Source organism: Rhinopithecus roxellana, chromosome 3 (assembly GCF_007565055.1).
Source record: "Rhinopithecus roxellana isolate Shanxi Qingling chromosome 3, ASM756505v1, whole genome shotgun sequence".
NCBI classification, from domain to species: domain Eukaryota; kingdom Metazoa; phylum Chordata; class Mammalia; order Primates; family Cercopithecidae; genus Rhinopithecus; species Rhinopithecus roxellana.
In genome coordinates, this window is record NC_044551.1 from 11,261,885 (window position 1) to 11,283,391 (window position 21,507).

Sequence of the window (21,507 nt, forward strand, 5' to 3'; positions counted from 1 at the left end):
AAAAAAAAAAAAAAAAAAAAAAACTGCTCCCTACACGAGTGATAAAAACATGTTTGTAACTTTTAAGTAAAATAGACTGATACCCAAATACCACAGACTCACATTATATTACAGAATGACATAATACCTGGTAATTCTCCAAAAGATAGACTTCAGACCCTTAATGCCATTTAAATATAGTTTTTGTGGTTTAATCTTGTGAGTAGATTGTAATGAAATCATTACCTTTGAAACATCAAACACTTCTTTAAGCTTTTTTTTTTTTTAATGCCATGAATCAGGAAGGATCCATAGTGATTCGTATACGATTTTGTCTGCAGCATCGTTGAATATTTTTAACACTGTGTAATCCGTGAGCAGCACAAAACTTTTATTCCGATGACCAGTTACACAATTCCTGTTTTTATTTTGTCCTGTTGTGCTCACCTTCCATGAGAAATAAATGATTATTAGGCCTTGCTTTCCCTGCAAGTTCATTAAATGTAGAATGTTGTCTTTTTAAGACGCCGTGGCTGAGTGCTCCTAAGCCATCTGTTAAATGACTTCCCGTGGTCTGTGTGTGTGTGTGTTCATGTGTGCACCAGTGATGGGCCTCTCCTCAGACCCACGACTGTCTGCAGCGTCTCAGCCGTCAGAATGAAAACATTATCAATCAGTACCCAACAACAGCTGTTTTTGACAAGTTTCTGTCTGACGCCTAATGCTTTACAACTGTCAATAAGGCTCCCTCTTTGTCTAGCAGGTCGGAGCTCGCCGTCTTGCTGCTTCCGCGAGGCATCCTGTCCTTGTAACCCTAGAATTTGCCATGTTTTGGAAATCCACGTGGGGGTGGGGTGGGGCCTGAAAGGGTGGGGATGGGTGGGTGGGTGGTGGGGTGGGTGGGATGGCTGGGGGTGGGAGTGTAAGTCCTATTCCTACTTTCATGTAAAGTGCCACAGGTGTCTTGGTTTGCATATTCAAATATTATACAGGAAAAACAGTCTGTTATGTATTTCTTCACCTAGCTTCTTGTTATATTTATGGACGTTTCCAGTTTTTGTACCTTCTTAGCTAAAGCAGTTGCCTTTTTGTAATGGCAATTAATTTATATGGTAAAACTTTGTATCCACTGTAGTTGACAGTATTGGTTGCTAATTAACTGCCATGTTGCCCTGTCTTTCTATTAAAAATTACTGTACCTGTACTTAAAGGCTAACAGATTCATGTGGACATTTGCCAGGCAAGACCAACTTGTATTGTCCATGATTTCTATGATTTCCACTATCTTCAAATGAAAAATAAACGCTGAGTAGAATTGATGTTTTCAGACTAACTCCTTTCAGCTTTAGCATTTGGGAGTCCCAGATTTCCGTTTACGTTTGTGTTGCCTGTTTGTCTCCAAAATAAGTTCTGCTGCTCTTGGGCCAAAACAAATGATTAATTCGCATTTCCTTTGAAGCCATTGTGAAAACCTTAAAAGAAAAAAACAAAACAAAACAAAAAGCAAGTATCTTTTCCAGTTGGTTTGTCTTCAGCAGCAATTTACTCTCATGGAAGCTGTTCCTTCGGAGTGTGTGAACAGTCTCAAGATATTATTATAAAACATCATCCTTCAATCAAAGGATTATTTTATAATATTTGCTGTTAACTTGAGTAGCAAAGTTTGGTGCAATGAATTATTTCATTTAATGGTGATTGATGCTGTTGTTAAGAAATATTTTTAAGTGACTCAAGAGGAAATACTGTGCATTTACAGATCCGTCCTTAAGGATGAAAGTATAAAAAAAGAGAGTAAGAAAGAAAAATCAAGTAGTAGATAGATGGAAGAAGAGAGAAAGAAAAAGAAAAAAAAATACATAATTGAAAATGAAAAACTTAAATCCCAGCTTTTGCTTGCTCCCAAATGCAACATTATCATCACTTAGTATTTGACTACACAGAGACCTTGCAACATTTCACTTCTAAGCTGGGATCTAACCTTCATTCCTAGGTTATTTCTAGGGCAGGCAATTAGCAGTTATCAACTTCCTAAGAATCTCAGTCCTATCCAAGTAAATGTGAACAGAACTGTAAGATTTTGAAGCAAATGGGGTTTTCTTCATGTCCAGATTGCATATTCAGACTTGAATGGAAATCTAATATTCGTGCCTGGCTTCATCCTCTTTATAACTTTAGAGTGCATTTTCATTAACCTCCTGACCTAATGGTGCAAACAGAAATGAAAAGGTATGTGGGGTGGTGGGGCTGGAAGTGAGAGTTGCCCTTTGGGATCCCTCATTTTCAATGCATTTGGAAGGGAGGGTCTGTCTTTGTTATGCAGAAACTTTAGAATGTAGAGTCCCTGTCTTGTTCCCCAGCCTGGGTCCTGGAGATTTGAAGTTCATGCTGTAAAATGCATTACCACATCATGTTGGGAATTCCTGGCTCCCAAGGGCTCACAGCTTTTGGTCACCAGTGAATCAGCATGATTAAATTATGTGCATCTCAGGGTTAGATGTTTTTCAAGTTAGATGCATGAAGTGACTGATGAGCCCAAGGTTTGGCACCCTACCCCACACCCCCTTGTACTCATTTAGGAACATGAAAAGGATCACTTAGAAGCCTCAGATGGGTTGTCATTTTCCCCTCCCCTTTCCTATTCTCTTTGAATTAAAACTTTAAATGAAAAGCTTTTCTTCCACCCACCGTCTCATCGGATCTGGAAATTCTGACTTCCCTTCCTTGGGGTTCATCTGTTTGTAACAACTTCCCCATAATGTGACTTACTGTGAAACCAAGCAAAGAAGTTAAAAGTCACGAAGAAGAATCTCTCCAATATGCCCTGTTTAGCATCTTTCCTTACGAAACAAAGAGAAATTCAAAGCCCATGATTTTTCTATCAGATTTTTCTCTATAATCTCATCTCACATTCCAGCTCTGCTCTGCGAAGCGTATTGTATTTGTCATGCATGTCCATGTGAAGAGACGACCAAACAGGCTTTGTGTGAGCAACACGGCTGTTTATTTCACCTGGGTGCAGGCGGTCTGAGTCGGAAAAGAGAGTCAGCGAAGGGAGATAAGGGTGGGGCCGTTTTATAGGATTTGGGTAGGTAAAGGAAAATTACAGTCAAAGGGGGGTTGTTCTCTGGCGGGCAGGAGTGGGGGTTACAAGGTGCTCAGTGGGGGAGCTTTTTGAGCCAGGATAAGCCAGGAAAAGGAATTTCACAAGATACTATCATCGCTTAAGGCAAGGACCGGCCATTTTCACTTCTTTTGTGGTGGAATGTCATCGGTTAAGGCGAGGCAGGGCATTTGCACTTCTTTTGTGATTCCTCAGTTACTTCAGGCCATCTGGGCATATACGTGCCAGTCACAGGGGATGCGATGGCTTGGCTTGGGCTCAGAGGCCTGACAGTATTCACTGGCTCCTGGTTTAGAAAGGCCAACTACAGTGTTCTTAGGCTTAGCCTGACCCTTCCCTTTCTTGCTCTATTTCTCAAGTCCTGACTGCACACAGGAATTCCCATAGGGCGTTCTAGAGGAATAATCACTTTCTACAAGGGAATAGTGTGGGCCTGGTAAACTTCACTTACCATATATGCCTTGTAAGTCACTTGTACCCTGCTTGGAGAATAAAGAAAGTGGTTTCTAGATGTAATGCCTTGCTAGACTCAGCCAGGTTTATAATCCAGTCCAACACCTTATTCCCACTGCTCCAGCTAGACATAGACCAACGTGGGTACAGCCATTCCACTGCACTTTTAAAAAACGATCTTCTGCAAACTACTAGATAATGGTGAATTCCCTCTTTCCTTCCTTCTTTCTTTTTCAAAAATCTCTTCCTTTTATCTGATGCTCTCAAAAAATCCTACATGAATGTTTCAGCCCGGTTTTTTTCTAGCAGCAACATTTCAACCATGGAGGTGAGTTGGCAATGTAGTCCCCAGAGATGCTAGCCTGGCTCAGACCCAAGGGAACAAATCAAAATAAGCCTTGAATAAGCACCAGGTTCCCCAGACTCTCTCATTTTCCTGTTTCTTCATGGAATATAGGGAGGCAGAGGGAGCTGGTTATTTCAAAAAGCCTAAGATCACTTCCATCACAGGCAAAACCCTCCTGAAAGTGTGAAATCCAGCCTACAATGGACTTTCACTGACAAGTGATTCATTGAGACAAAGGCTAGAGTTCCAGCATCAAACAGATGTCAGACAAAACACCAAACGCCTATAAATGATTGCTTTGCAAGCAAGGGAATGATTGGAAGACCTGGCCTAATGATGTACCCCATGTCTGGACAAGCTTACAGAAGATGGGGGTGGAGGGGAACTGGTTTTAAACGGAGTCTGTGAAGAAGGCTATTTCTGGAGAGAGAAGTAAGACCACAATTCTTACCTGAAAAGTTCATGTTGAAATGAATGATTTCTGGCCAGTTTGCATATAATTCGGGTAAAGGTAAATCAGAAAAATGCGTGTCCAGGGCACCTCGAAGGCCAGAGTGATGTGGTATGACATTAAATCATTAGACATATAAATATTAAAAATGAGAAGATTTTGTTAGAATGGAAACGGCTCACCAAAAGGCAGAGAAAAGAATGCAAACAGTAAGTCTGGCTGTCATTCTCTGTAATCTGGAGCAAGTCAGGTTTGTCTCTGGACCTTCTCCAGTTGTTTTACAACTTTCTAGACATGGAGTGCATCAATGCAACACTTTTATTAAGCAGCTTCGACAGGATTTTTGAGATGACAGCTTGTCGAGATTCAACTTAGCATTGTACAGTTTTATTTCACAATTGGAACTTTTGGTTTTAACACTTTTAGGACTTTATTCATTAATGCAACATGCTTTTTGTTGAACACTATGTACCAGGGATTTATAGCTGTAAATATGACATACTTAGTCTCTGTCTTTGTAGGACTTTAATTCCTATAACACCGGTTAAATTGGATTATTTTTACGACCATAGAGAATTAGATGGGGTGAGGGATTTTATTATATTAAAATTGCAATTTCAGTCTCTAGATTTAAAAAAATTTGTTCTTGGTCCTATTTTCTGGTTTTTAGCCCTTCTAATTTAGAATTGTTTTTGAATGCTGTTTAGCTTCTGCGACCATTAATAAAACTAAAAATCTAACCATAGTGAAGATCTTGCCTCTTTTTAAGCATCTTTGTAAATAGAACCTTGTAAAGCTAGTACCTTTTCTTTTGCTATTTTTGTGCTACAACACTGAAGCGTGTGTCTAACACACAAAGGTGCTTCCAAATTGCAAAACCAAACTCTTGTCAATTACCTACTGTTCTTTTCATCCTCTCTGTATTCAAAGGGCTTTGCCTCCTCTAGAACAGCCTTGTCTCATCCTGTCTGTTGATCAAACAAATGACTTATATTTGAAATGCTGAATGTTGAATCTGCAAGAGGAAAATTCTTATTCAGCAGTAGTCTCTTGTGTTTTATTCCACCTAACAGTTAAGGCTGCTGCATGTCTGCCACGATTCACATGCCCAGACAGAGGCAGTAACCTGTAAGCATATAACATGCTGGGTTTTTGTTGTCGTTGTTATTGTTCGACCTAGGAAGGTAGCAGGGAGTTTTAACTGGGTTTCAAGAGGCTGCTTTGATTTTCTGTCATCGAGGACTGGGAACTTGGAGAGACCCCTTTACACCATGGTTTATTCCAAAATGGTACTTGGGCAAAGTCGTTCCTTTAGCAGGAGTTAACACATTTTGGATTTAGAACACTTTTACAAAATCTATACCAACACTGTTCACATTTCCTTGAACACCTAAAGGCCATATTGTTCCTGTTCACCAGTCTTAAGCCCCATGCTAGATGTGACCCTTAGAGAACCATGACACATCCCTTATGCTGTTTATTGGCCCAGATGTTCAGGTCAGATCACAAAAGTTAACTGAAATAGAAACCTCTCTATTTCCATTCCATTTGTTAATTTCAAATCACCCAATTTATTTATTTATTTATTTATTTATTTTTTGAGACAGAATCTCACTTTATCTCCCAGGCTGGAGCGCAGTGGCCCGATCTCGGCTCACTGCAAGCTCCACCTCCCGGGTTCAAGTGATTTTCCTGCCTCAGCCTCCTGAGTAGCTGGGACTACAGGCATCTGCCACCACGCCCAGCTAATTTTTGTATTTTTAGTAGAGACAGAGTTTCACCATACTGGCCAGGCTGGTCTCGAACTCCCCACCTTGTGATCCACCTGCCTCGGCCTCCCAAACTGCTGGGATTACAAGCGTGAACCACCGCACCCTGCCAGAGTCACCCAAATTTTTTATTTTTTAATTTAGGATTATTTTTTAGAGATAAGGTCCTATGTTCCCCCAGGCTCGCCTCTAACTCCTAGGCTCTAGCAATTCTCCCCTGACGCAGCCTCCAGACCAATTTTTAAGTAAAACAGTAGGATCCAATGAAGTCATATAATATCAGCGATTAATAAAAATGTGTGGTTTGTAATTGGGTGTCTGCTCCTAATGAAATAAGGGGCAGTGGTCATCAGCATCTCCTAATGTCACAGAAGCAACCAGGCATAGTTACGTGCTTCCAGATAGAAGTGTGAAATACCACCGAGGAAGTATTCTTGCCAAAAAATTGAACCTGAGTCTGATCAACCCTCTGGATCTAACAATTTGTAGAAAATACAGAAACAGAGGAGTAGGTTAAATGACACATGGTGACACAATAATCAAAATCCAGACTATTGAAAATTTGACTGACAATGAGCTGGTTTACTAAATGGCAAGATAGAAAAAAAAAATGGAGGAAATCTGTAGATTAAAAGGGTATGAAGAGCTCCATCAACCAATTACAGAGTATGGGGCTTATTTGGATTCTGTTTCAAACAGGCAAAATATAAAAGAATAAAATTTGAGACAATTGGAGAAATTTAAGCACTTGTTGAATATTTTATGAATTAAGGAATCCTTGATTACTAAGCTCCTTTAGGCATGATAATGAAATTGTGGTTGTGTCTTTTTTTAAAGGAGTCCTTATTTATTAGGGGCACATACTGAGATCTTTATGGATAAAATATTATGATGCTCAAGATTTACTTCGAAATAATCTATTAGGTGGAGAGAGAAACAGAAGTAGGTAGGGATTAGATGAAGTAAGATTGTTCGTGAGTGACAGCTGTTGAAGCCAAATCATGGTGAAGGAGGATAGTGATACCTTGTTTTCTGTCTCTAAATGTGGAACTGACATTCCCTTACCCCCTTTCATGCCTCTAAATATGTAATTGACATTTTTCCCAAAAAGTTTTAAAAGAAAGAAAGAAAAGAGAAAATGAAGAGAGTGAAAAGACAAGCCACAGAATAGAAGATATTTTCAACACAAACCCAAGACTGTTACCAGGATATTTATTCAGAACTCCTGTAAATTGCTAAGGAAAAAAAAAAAAAAATCAATGGAAAAATTAGCAAACAACTTGAACAGGCACTTCACAAAGGAAGAGGATATCCAATTGGTCAGTAAGTTTATTAGTAGTGAGGTGCAAATAAAAACTACCATGAACTGGCACTGCACACTCACCAGAATAGCTAAAATTAAAGATAACACCAAGAAAAAGAAAATAAGAGGAAAAAGAAAAAGAAATGTGTCTGTCTGGCATGTTAATCACCACTGAAAATTTGTGTCCTCACTCCAAGAATGAGGTTTGTAGCATGGTGACTAATCCCAGTGTTTGGAGTCACCTAGAATTGGCTTAGAGTTTGGCTGGACTCCTTGCTAGTTACATGACACTGGACATTTAAATGTTTGTGTTTCAGTTCTCTTGTCCACAGTGGAGATCACATGCCTTCCTCACAGGGTTATAATGAGGATTAAATAAAATCATGCACATAAAGTGCTTCTTATGGTGTCTGGCACACAGGAAACATTCAATAAATGGTGACGATGATGATTCCAGTAATGTCTGTTTGAAAGCATCTTTACTTTGCATTTCCGAGGTAGAAAGCTCTGCAAGAGCTGAGGTCGATTGGGAGGTGCAAATGGTGAGGTTTTACAGCCAATGAATTTATATAATGGCTACAACAACATTGGTCTTGGAAACCCAGTCTCACTGGTCATGGAGCTTTTGTAGATCAAGTAAATACACCTCCTTCCAGTAGCATCAGAACTTCCATTTTTCATCATTCAACTGCCCACACATTGATTTATTCATTCAACAAACACTGATTGAATGTATATTATGTGCAAGGCATTGAGCTATATGTATTAAAGAAAGGTAAAACCAAGTAAATTTAATCTGATATAGTGCTCAGGACTACATATTTCCTATTCAAATATGATTATTTCTTCAGAGGTCATTGGTTCCACTTTCTGTGTCATCATTCACTTATAGTCACAGAAGAACAATGCTTATGTCTCTTTGTTTTCTTTTAAAATCTACAGCACATCTCATAAATATTTGTAAATAGCTAACCACCTCAAGTTGAAGACAAGGGTTCCAAGTCATATATTTTAAAATATTGGGCTGGGATTACAAAAAGGTGAGCTTTACCATCAATGATTATAAAAGAGATTATAAAAGAGATTTACCAAAATGATTATAAAAGAGATTATGGAAAATACAAAGGAGAAAATAGAAAATGACTAATCCTAGAAAGAATCACATTAACACTGTGATGTATATCCTTTTAATTTTTTTATGTGCTTTTATAAAATGGGGGTCATACTATGCATATTATTTTGGAACATGCTTTTTATTTACTAACATATTAGAAGCATTTTCCATGCTGTTGAATTTTTTCCTAAAACATGATTTTTAATGGATGCCTAGCACTTAGCAATACCATTATTGCACTGGCTCCATATTGTTGGATATTTGGATGTCTGTTTTAAATGTCTTTATATAAGAATGTTTGTGCACATTCCTTGATGCTTTTTGTAGAATGGATACTTACAAGTGGAATTCCAGGGTCAAAAACTGTAAACACTTTGAAAGTTTTTAAGACTTAGTTCTCAAGTTGCCCTCCTGAGCTGTAACAATTCATAATTCCTACCAGTGATTACAGGCTGGTTCCCCTATTTCTCTGTTACCTGTGACTTTGGGCTATGGAATTATTATTATTATTATTATTTTTTTTTTTTTTGAGACGGAGTCTTGCTCTGTCACCCAGGCTGGAGTGCAGTGGCACGATCTCGGCTCACTGCAAGCTCTGCCTCCCGGGTTTACGCCATTCTCCTGCCTCAGCCTCCCCAGTAGCTGGGACTACAGGCGCCCGCCACCACGTCCGGCCAGTTTTTTTTTTTTTGTATTTTTTAGTAGAGACAGGGTTTCACTGTGTTAGCCAGGATGGTCTCGATCTCCTGACCTCGTGATTCGCCTGCCTCGGCCTCCCAAAGTGCTGGGATTACAGGCTTGAGCCACCGCGCCCCGCCGGAATTATTTTCATCTATCCTAATTTAATAGGTGAAAATGAAATCTTGTTTTGGTTTGCTTTTCTGATAACCTACATTCTTTACACAAACAAAACAGCTTTGGTCATCATTTTCTGGGGAAGTGGGAGAACTGAAAAATATTTAATTCTTTTTATTTTTTGAGATGGAGTCTCACGCTGTCAACTGGGGCTGGAGTGCAGTGGCATGACCTTGGTTCACTGCGACCTCCGCCTCCCAGGTTCAAGTGATTCTCCTTGCCTCAGCCTCCTAAGTAGCTGGGATTACAGGCACCTGCCACCACGCCTGGTTAATTTTTGTATTTTTAGTAGAGATAGGGTTTCACTGTGTTGGCCAGGCTGACCTCAAACTCCTGACCTCGTGATCCGCCCGCCTTGGCCTCCCAAAATGCTGGGATCACAGGTAGGAGCCACTGCACATAGCCAACAATATTTAATTCTGTGCACTAAATTGTTTTACTCAAACACTTCCCTTCCACCTTTACATGATGTTGACCACAGGATAGTTATGCAGTATATGTTATATATGTTTTTGTAGAGTGGAAAGACACAAATAAACACTATGTACTTGTGATGAATCCAGTGTAGAAAATAAATGTGAAAGGAGGGGGAGGAAGGAAAAAGAGTAGAGGTGCAAAAGAGGCAGAGATCATACATAGTAGTCCCTTGCCCATAAGGAGAGAATGAAAACACAAAGGGGAGGGTAGGCTGAAATCAAATTGTGGAGAGCCTTGAATGCCAGGATGAGGAAATGGAATGAAATGTAGTGGGCAGTGGGGGCCCACTGAATGCTTTAAAGAAGAGCAGCATAATCAAAACATTTACTTAGGGAAAGCAGCCTGGGCAGAGAGTGGGTTGAAAGGAGAAGCTCTAGGGTGGTCACAGGTAACAGGGAGGCAAGGAAATGTGTTAATATGAGAGGTGTAGCAGGAGAACATTTGTCAGAAGGAACAACAAAACGACTACGCAAACTGAGGAGCTGAGGTAATGAAGAAAGAACATGAAAACCAGCCTCCTTGACCTTGTTACCAACCCATCGCTCCACAGCCCCTTGGTCCTGAACAACCAACACAGGCTTGGATGCCTCCGGAGGTGATTGGGTGAACCGCATGATACTGGCAGATGAGCAAAAGTTCTGCAGGGTGCTGTTCCCACCCACTCATGGAAGAGTTCCAGAGGTCTGAGGAGCCCCACAAGCTTCCCAGAAAGTGCTTTGTTGAACACACTCTAGTTGCCTCAGATAATGGGATTTAATTATAAGCCAACGAATAAACCCACAAACAAATAAAGTGGGCAGGTATCCATTTCTGAGGCAGCATGACTGGGCTGCTGGGCTAACAGGAACTGCGTATTTCAAGAGGCAGTAGGACTTTATATCATCCAACAACAGCTAGATGACAAAACCTTCTAGTCATTATCCCATTCAGGTGCAGCTTCACAGTTGTGCAACCTAGTACAGGGGTCTCCAACCCCAGGGCCACAGACTCACCTGTAAGGAACCAGGCCTTATAGCAGGAGGTGGACAGCAGGAGACCATTACCCGTGAGCTCCACTTGCTGTCAGATCAGCAGTAGCATTAGATTATCACAAGAGCATGAACCCTATTGTGAACTGTGCATGCTAGGATCTAGGTTGCATGCTCTTTATGAGAATCTAATGCCTGATGATCTGAGGTGGAACAGTTTCACCCTGAAACCATCACCCCTGACTCCTCTCTCCCACTGTCCATGGAAAAATTGTCTTCCACGAAACCAGTCCCTGATGCTAAAAAGGTTGGGGCCTACTGACCTAACGCATTCACAATGTCCTGTGTTCAGAAGGGCCCTGTGTTTGGCTTAATGCTCTGCTGTCAACATCTTGGAATTCTTTGTAAGTTTATTATAGCACTTGTGTTGTATTATAAGTAAAGTCCACAGGGCAATGGAGCCTTCATGCAAAGAGGGGAGATATTGCAATATGCATGTTCTTGTCTGCCTGTTCATCTACAGCATTTCCAATGTCCCCTGGGCACAGAATGTCGGTGGATGGGCCCGTGATGCACAAGAGTTCCGCAAGACTCAAAACAGTACAAAGTAGTTGTGTTGAGTCTATCACCAGAAAGAGAGGACACTGACATCCCTCAGAGGCCATGCTTTCCATCTGAACCTGAACTTGTTTCAAATGCAGAAAGAAGGCAATGGCATTCTAAGAAACACCAACAAGCAAGGCTGCCTATCATATCCCTTCTAATCTGTTTAACTTCCCTGTATTAACCAACCTCTCACACTGAAAATAATGCCATGGAAAGAAGGGGGAGACAGGACAACCCCTAGTTCTTGTTCTTTTCAGTTCCTTCCTTACTTGTCAGTAGCCAAAAGTAGAGTGTTGGTGTAATATGCATGTATCAAGAAGTCAAATAAAAACAGATGAGGCTGGGCACAGTGGCCCACGTGTGTAACCTCAGCACTTTGAGAGGCCCAGGTGGGTGGATCACTTGAGGTCAGGAGTTCAAGACCAGACTGGCCAACACGGTCAAACCCTGTCTCTACTGAAAATACCAAAATTAGCCAGACATGGTGGCAGGCACCTGTAATCCCAGCTACTCAGGAGGCTGAGGCATGAGAATCACTTGAACCTTGGAGGCAAAGGTTGCAGTGAGCCAAGATTGTGCCACTGCACTCCAGCCTGGGCGATAGAGTGAGACTGTGTCAAAAAAAAACCCAAAAAATAAAAAACAGATGAGTTAGTTTTGTGCAAAATACAAATGTATGTATGAGCTATAAAATCTCAATTGTGCAATTTCAATGATTCTGCTTATGAGTTACAACTACAACTGGCATTTAAAACTGACATTACACAGTATAAAGATGAATGGTAACATTTATGATAATAATTTTAATGTGTCATTTTTCTTGATTTAGAATGACATTGGCTAGCAAATAGAAATAACCGTGACTAGGCAAGATCAAAACCTTGGAAGAAAAGAAAAGGCTTTATATCAATGTCACTTTTTCCCAGTTTTTTGAACAAGGAGTCCCACATTTCCATTTTGCACTTGTCTCTGCAAATTGTGTAGCCAGCCCTGTCCTCAATATACATATGAGCTCTGAAACAAGTTAACTGGGTTTGAATTTTAGCATTGAAATTACTTGCTGACCTTGGGCAAATTGTTAACCTTTTCAAGGCTCAGTTTCCTCATCTGTAAAATGAGAATATTAACAATTTTTTTTTTTAAACAGAGTCTCACTCTGTCACCCATCTGAAGTGCAGTGGCATGATCTTGGCTCACTGCAACCTCCACCTCCCAGGCTCAAGTGATCCTCCCACCTCAGCCTCCTGAGTAGCTGGGATTACAGGTGTGCGCCACCATGCCTGGCTAATTTTGTGTGTGTGTGTGTTTTAGTAGATACAAGGTTTCACCCTGTTGCCCAGAGTGGTTTTGAACTCCTGAGCTCAGGCAATTCACCCGCCTTGACCACCCAAAAGTGCTGGGATTACAGGCGTGAGTCATCGCGCCCAGCTGGAATGTTGACAATTCATACCACATAACCATAAGGTCTTTATATGGGTCAAATGAAATACTCTAAGAAAAAAAAGAAAGAAAGAAAAAAGAAAGAAGTAAGAAAGAGAGAGAGAGAGAGGGAGGGAGGGAGGGAGGAGAGAGAGAGAGAAAGTGAGAAAGAAAGAAAGAAAGAAAGAAAGAAAGAAAGAAAGAAAGAAAGAAAGAAAGAAAGAAAGAAAGAAGAAAGAAAGAAAGAAAGAGAGAAAGACAAACACTTAGCACTTATGTCTGCCCAGTAGTAGATGCTTAATAAATACTAGCTCTTACAATGGCTATAGTATGGTAGCTCTTACACACTAAATTGCTAGTTACTGCAGTTGCTCACCCTGGTGTCCCACCATATGATGATGCTGATACAGCATTGCTGGGTACTCTACTTTGCCTGCTGACCTCCCCTTAGCTGACTTCCCCTTTCTGTGATGAATGCAAACTGAGAGGGAAGATATGCCAGTCATTCTCTAGTGCAGAGCACTCTTGTTGGACTGATCACTTATAAGTCTCTGCCATCTTATAGATGCAGGTTCCAGATAGAGCACCCATCCTTAGTCCCAATCAACTATGGCCAGGATAGCAGGGTCACATGGTACAAAGCATAAGAAACTCCTCGAAGGAGGCCACAGGAGCATGGCAATCCCTTTGATGCTTCCCAGCAAGGGGCAATGTAATGAGCAGATACCTTGCTCTGGTAACCCAGGATGAAGTCTGGCTGCCCTCTAAGATGGTTTTTGAAACTTTTGGGAATTAAAAAAATAGATTCTTTTAATGATTTTTTTGTCTATTGGGGATCAGGAAGATGCATAAGTACACTTCCTTGAATACAACACAATCTTGAAATCATAACACTACCTGTTAAATGCACGGAAAAAAAAAAACCTACACATTGATATTGACATTATACTCTTGACATTGAAATAGCATTACTCCAGCAGACATCCTGCAAGGCTTCCAAGGGCGTGGTTTCTAGACGACTGGCAAAAAAAAAAAAAAAAAAAAGCCTGAAATACTCTTAGTGCAGATTCCTGGGCCATGCTCCTAGATGTACTGAATCAGAATCTCTGTGAATAGGAGGCCTTAGGAGTCTGTATTTTAACAGGCTCCCCAGGCAATTCTGACCATCACTATTTTTAATTGTTTGTGGGCAGCAAAAGGCAGAAGAGGGTGAACAATTATGAAGGAGAATTCAGAATAGGGAAATTTGTTTTTTCTAGGTGCTAATAAACTCAACCCGAGACAGCTGTGTTCTTCCTGAAGTTGCGGTTGAGCATTGCCTGGGAGTTGGAGTGTGCAGGTCTTCTGTAGTCTTGCAGCTCTGTGTGCCCTACTGCTGTGTTGCCCTTTGGAAAAACCCTTCTGGAACTGGAATGAGGATTTGGATCTGAGGAAGAGGAACAGGGTCATACTGAGGACTCTGAAGAAAAACAGTTTATGACTCAATGGAGAAGATTATAGTATGCTCTAAGCCAACAGACATGAAACTATGTTATACCTACCCTTGTGTTTTAGGAAGATGTTCCAGTGGGCACAAGACAGGAGAGTTTTATGGAAACCAATTTCTAGATCTTCAACTCACATAGGTATTTGTTCCTACAATTGGTTTGCCAGAGATTGGGTCGGCGTTTTTCCCCTTTGCCTTTCCTTCTTCTTCACAACCCATCTTCTCCCACTTTGGAAAAGAAAGACCTTTTATCGTCCCTTGGAATTGATCAGGCCACCAGTGACCTGAGAGCTGAAAGACTGGCAGTGTTACAGAAGGAAAAGCAACTGGCAGAGTGACTCTCCTGAGAAGAAATTAATGCTTTAACCAAATGCCACTATGCACTACAACAACCTTCCATCCTTATCTTGTCTCGAAGACTCCTGATAACTTGCATTTTCGCGGTTACTCTGGCCAAATCATCCAAGTTATCTGAGTGTCAGATAAAAGCAAAGAACAAGCGATTCTTCAAATTTTGAAATGCATTCACATTAGAATGCATTCATGACCCCACCACCTCCTTGCAGTAGACAGGGGCTTGTCATCCTAAGCAGGAAGAGGGGACTTCCTCTCCCACTTCCATACAATATCTACAGTATGGGGCTGGAAAAGTCATTAAAAGCATTAAATGTATTAGGGGTGTTTACTCCACATTCCTATCTATCTACTGGCCAATTAACATGATTTGCAGCTGAGAAAATAATACGCTTCTCCATCAGAGATAAATAGGGTCCCCAAACTGTTAAACAAAGGGGAGGGGGCAATGATGTTTATAAAAGTTATTGCAAACAAATGAACTTCAAAAGGAGCTGTGGTGACAGATTCTGTTTCACAGGGTCCTCTCAATTCTTCTCAGCCTCTCAAGACCCTTCCTCAGACTCAGCTGGGTGTTTTCACCACTGGCCTGCTGCTTCGAGATGTAGTGCAATGTGTGGAATTAATCTAGTCCACAGCCTAGCCCTGCTCTGTCCAATATAGTAACTATTAAACACTGGAAAGGTGGCTAGCCCCAACAAAGTTGTGTGTGCATATAAAACACACATCAGATTGCAAAGACTTAGCACGAAAAATGTGAAATATCTCAGTTTTAATTTTTATATTGGTAACATGATAAAATGGAGCTATGTTGGATATGTTGCGTTAAATAAAATATATTATTAAAATTTATTTCACCTGTTTCTTTTTACTCTTTTGCACTGTGGCTACTAGAAAATTTAAAATGACATGTGCTTCCCAGTGGTGGCTCACATTATATTTCTATTGGACTGTTTTTTTTTTTTTTTTTTTTTTTTTTTTTTTTTTTTTTTTTGAGACGGAGTCTCACTCTATCGCCCAGGCTGGAGTGCAGTGGCCAGATCTCAGCTCACTGCAAGCTCCGCCTCCCGGGTTTACGCCATTCTCCTGCCTCAGCCTCCCGAGTAGCTGGGACTACAGGCGCCCGCCACCTCGCCCGGCTAGTTTTTTGTATTTTTTAGTAGAGACGGGGTTTCACGGTGTTAGCCAGTAGCCAGGATGGTCTCGATCTCCTGACCTTGTGATCCGCCCGTCTCAGCCTCCCAAAGTGCTGGGATTACAGGCTTGAGCCACCGCGCCCGGCCTATTGGACTGTTTATCAGTCTGTACTATGGGTTGAATCTCAGGGACAGGTTGATGGGGATGTGGAAGTCCAGGCCTGATTGGTAAGTGGAGTTGGGGCTGGCAGTGACCCCTCTTGCTGAAAAGAGGTATATTTGTGACAATTGCAGCATGTGGAGCCCAGGCTAACAGACTGTAATCCTGCCTCCCTTCTGGTTCTAATACTTAACCTCAAAGGAACCTTAATATTTAAACCAAATGGCATGTGAGATTTCAGTAAGCTGATGGATTGCTCTCCACTCAGCCATTTGAGAAATCCTACTGAGGTCTCTGCACAGCTGAGTTCCAGTTGCTGCCATATCCCAATGAAAGTCTGGCACGGCACTGATGAGCTGATGAGATTTTTTTCTCACTTGTTTGATATTAAATAGAAAAGTCTTTCGAATTAAAGTTTACAGATAGTGTGAAAATTGGAAGTGTGAGTTTTAGTTGAGCCAACTACAGCAGATCGAATGACTGCAGTTGCCTGCTGGTGAGAGAACAGTGCTTCTGGCTGCCATTGTTAGCTCCACCACCACTTTGGGGAAGTGGGAGCTGGTTGCCAGCTTACTCTTTTCCAGAGGTGAATCACTCATACACTGAGTCCACCAGGCTTATGCTATTGTGGGTACAGCTCTGTTCTAAATATCATTACCTATGACAGCAACAACTTACTGGCCTAAGCCAAGAATGTAGAGCTTTTGGATGATGAGGCTGAGCCCATTTTGAACTTGATGCCAGAAATGATGCAAGGCCTCTGCATGGGTCCCTCAAATAATAATGACAACAACAATAACAATAACAGCAAATACATATGGAGCACTTACTCTGTGCTTTAAATATGTTAACTCACTTCATCTTCACCCCTAAAAAACAGAAAGATTTTTTAAAAATATTATTCTGTTTTGTTGTTTTGATTTGTTTTTTAAGTTGCCTAAGGTGACATAGTAAGTGGTAGAGCCAGCTGCAAACCCAGGGTTTCTGACCAAAGCCCACACTCAGAACCACACTGCCATTCTTACAGAGAATAAATATTAAAATCTCAGCAGTGATTGTCAGAAATGGCAAAATGACAAATTAGAACTTCTTCAGTCATTCAGGGGGGCATTGATTCACATGTGTGTGAATCAGTGGCCCAAAGGTAAACGCTCTTTATTCCGATATGGCTTTTTGGACAAAAAGAACCAGACCAGGTCTCTAGTAAGGATACTAGTGCACACAGACCTACCTGAGAATGGTTTCCAGAGTTTATCTTAGTAGAATCTTCCTAAAATCGGAGGTCACATGGCATAGACAAGGCAATCTTTATTTCACTACGAAACTCTTTCTTCAAATAAAATCATGTCCTTAGATTAAACATAGGTATAGAAAGGGGAGCTACTCAGACCTCCATGAGCTCATCTTTTTTTTTTTTTTTTTTTTTTTGAGACAGAGTCTCACTTGCGCTGTCACCCAGGCTAGAGTGCAGTGGCGCGATCTCGGCTCACTGCAACCTCCGCCTCCTGGGTTCAAGTGATTCTCCTGTCTCAGCCTCCCGAGCAGCTGTGATTACAGGTGCACACTACCATGCCTGACTAATTTTTTATATTTTTAGTAGACATGGGCTTTCACCATGTTGGCCAGGCTGGTCTTGAACTCCTGACCTCAGGTGAACTGCCCACCTTGGCCTCCCAAAGTGCTAAGATTACAGGCATGAGCCACCCCTCCTGGCCGAGCTTATCTATTTCAGCTGTGGTACGTACTGTGGTATGGCCCTAGGGAACCACACACAGCCCACTGGCCATGCCAAATAATGCAGAACTACCAGGGAACTGGATTAGGAGATCTAGAGTTGAATTCTACTTCTGCCACTTAACCACTCACGTGGGCCTCACTTAGCATTTGTTCAGTCATTCCTTCCATTAGGTAGCTAGATTCAACCACAATTCCTTAGAAAAAGAAAGTTGATCAAATTGAGCTTTCCTAAAAAGAGTCTTCTCTCAGTCCATGTGTGAAAAAGGGAAAGTCTTGTCTTACTGGTTTTTGTTTTGTTTTGTTTTGTTTTGTTTTGTTTTACCAGACCTCTCTCTCTCGAATTAGAGTCAACAGCCAATCCCTAAATTGAACTTTCACCTCTGACAAAGTTCCTTGCCTTACCAACTCCCTGTGGAGGGTGAAGTACACCATGGCAAAGGTTCTCCAAATGACTCTTTCCTGAAAAGAAACACAGAGCAGTTGAAAAGAGCACGGGGAAATCAGAGATTGAGCAAGGATCAAAGAGGAACCTGAGAGCTAAATGCACCGTGGAGCTGCCCCCACAGTCAGAAGACTTTTTAGAAAGGCAAAGGAATTTCTTTTGTACACCCCTTCCCCAGCCATAAACTTCCTTTTCTTTTCCAAAATTCCCAAGAAGACATATCAGGAAGGGTGTGCTGGGAACTTTGGGGTTCCATGGAGAAAGCTTATCTTTTTAAATTAATAGAAAGTGCTTATGGATGGATGAACAGAAAGAACAACATTTGAGAAGCCTTTAGAATAAAAGAGAATCCTTCCCTTAGCTGAGGACCTTATAGAAAAACAAGGTCAGAGCTACTGCAGGATTATCTTTCTACTTCCATTGTCCTTGTACCGGGCTGTCATATCTGATGCCAAATTGGAACAAGTGGAGTTTACTACATGGTGTCTTTCATGTGGCACCATGCTCAAGACTGTCAAATCTACAAAAACAAATACATATATAAAGCCTTAAAGCATGGATCCTGATTTGAGGGGTTTTCTGGGAATTTAGACATAGAAAACTGAAACAATGCGGGGTGATGAGAGGAGCTACGATAACTTTTTAGGGTACATGGGCTGTCATTCAGAAAGTGCACATGCTCAGTTCTCCAGAAGGATTTCAGACTATGATAAGATAGACGGAGAGTTGTGTGGTGTGTTAGGTGCTGGCCAAGAGGGATACCTAAAGCCTCTGTCCTCTTAGGGTGCACACACTTGTTCTTCACAGATCCCTTCTTGGCTTCCCATGAACTGGTCACCCTTTTTATGGATCTCATTAACCCTTCTGGGCCTGTCATGTTTTACTTTTCAAAGAATCACTTTTGGCTGTAATACATGCAGAGTCTCTTCAATAACTTATCTAACCCTTGAATCTTTAACTTTTAAGTAACTTATTAGGTTTGATGCAAATAGAGGGAGAAATTTTGTTAGCCTGTTGTCAGTACGCTGTGCTGAGGACATTCCCCAACATGTGTTAATTCTGCAGCGCACTTAACTTTTCCAGATGTGGCTGGCTGAGCTGCCAAGTTGGTGACATCGCAGATGGATGGCCACAGCCTCACTGTAGGCAGATGAACATGGGTACCTTTGATGTGATGGGGTGACTCTTTTCATCTATTAGCCAGAAGGAAAAGCTATTTTCTTCTGTAGAGTTCTCAGTTCACTCCAACCTCAAGAAGACTGTATAATCCTCAGCATACTCTAGCACTCAGGACTGGAGTCTGGGGCTCTCATCCCTACCCACTGAGTGTGTAGCCAGTAGCTCCTGTCAAGTCAGAATAAAAATAATCCAAGGAGAGCTTCAAGAGAAGCTTCAGAGAAGGCTGTTGTCTTAAAGGGGGATGCTATTTCATATACGAAAATGGTTGCATTTCACCTGTTTAATCAAATGTCATCCTAAGCACACAAAACAAGGCACCCATGTCCTTTACACAGTACATATATTTTATATTCCCTATATCCATATCGTGCATATACAAATTTCAGAGTATAACGACATCTCCTATTCCAGGGAGGAAATCAGTGATGATCAAAATCTAAGGAAGAGAAAGAGCTCTTTAGCCTTCCATCTTCCTGGCAGATAGAGGTAGTAAAAGAAGTTTCAGGTTTTCTTCTTCAGCAGGATGGGGACCTTCTTCAACAAGAAGGAGAACATATACATTGCAGCCTTAGTTTAAAATATGCTCCATTATTTGGTATGTAGACAAATGATTGAACCTCTAGACACTTTGGTTTCCTCATCTGGAAAACTGGAGTAATACTCACTCTACAGGAATATGGTGAGAGCAAAGACCACACATATAGAACCACAGTATAATACTTGCCACATAATGGGTCCTCCATATTTGTAGCCATTTGTAACAGTATAATGGAAATCCTTTTTCTGCTTCTAGTTCAGTACAAGATTCATGAGACTGGTCATTAATGAGCCTATAGAAGCTTGGATGTTTAGAACTTACATTTGGGCCGGGCACGGTGGCTCATGCCTGTAATCCCAGCACTTTGGGAAGCCAAGGCGAGTGGATCACCTGAGGTGTGGAGTTCAAGACCAGCCTGACCAACATGGAGAAATCTCGTCTCTACTAAAAATACAAAATTAGCCAGGTGTGGTGGCACACACCTGTAATCCCAGCTACTCAGGAGGCTGAGGCAGGCGAATCACTTGAATCCGGGAGGCGGAGTTTGTGGTGAGTCAAGACAGCGCCACTGCACCCCAGCCTGGGCAACAACAGCAAAACTCTATCTCAAAAAAAAAAAAAGGAAGCATCAAACATTTGAAGGCTGATGCAAGGCCCACAACACAGAATTTGGTAAGGCTAGTGACTATTTGAGGAGGATTATCTTATCCCAGCCTTTTTCTCAGACTGACAGTAAATTAAAAATTATATTTGCAGGCTGGGAACAGTGGCTCACACCTGTACTCCCAGCACTTTGGGAGGCCGAGGAGGGTGGATCACAAGGTCAGGAGTTCAAGACCAGCCTGGCCAAGATGGTGAAACCCCGACTCTACTAAAAATACAAAAATTAGCAGGACGCAGTGGCAGGCACCCATAATCCCAGCTACTCAGGAGGCTGAGGCAGGAGAATCACTTTAAGGTGGAGGGCGGAGGTTGCAGTGAGCCGAGTTTGCACCACTGCACTGCAGCCTGGGCGACAGACTAGAGTGAGACTCCATCTCAAGAAAAAAAAAAACAAAAAACAAAAACAAAACACTATATTTATAAGCACTGGATTTGGGAAGGTTAATTGTTAAAACACACACACACACACACACACATTGTTATACCTTATTAACAATTCACTCTGGAGTTGGTTCTTTTAAACTGAAAATTAAAATTGCACTGGATTCTTGTATTTTATTTAGACAAACTCAGGGCCCTTGCAGTTCTTAGGACACATATGTTATCTTTGAAAGCTTGTTTGGGAATAGTGAAGTTCATAAAGACCTAAGGATCGAAGTGGAAAAACAGTTTCAGAGTAATGTTTAGCAAAATTACTTTTGTACCTGTGTTTCCCTGCAAAAGAGTAATTGGGCTCAGTCAGGCACGGTGGCTCATGCCTGTAATCCTAGCACTTTGGGAGGCTGAGGCAGGCGGATCACTTGAGGTCTGGTCTTGACCAGCCTGGCCAACATGGTGAAACCACACCCCTACTAAAAATACAAAAATTAGCCCGACGTGGTGGCAGGCGCCTGTAATCTCAGCTACTCAGGAGGCTGAGGCAGAATTGCTTGAACCTGGGATGCAGAGGTT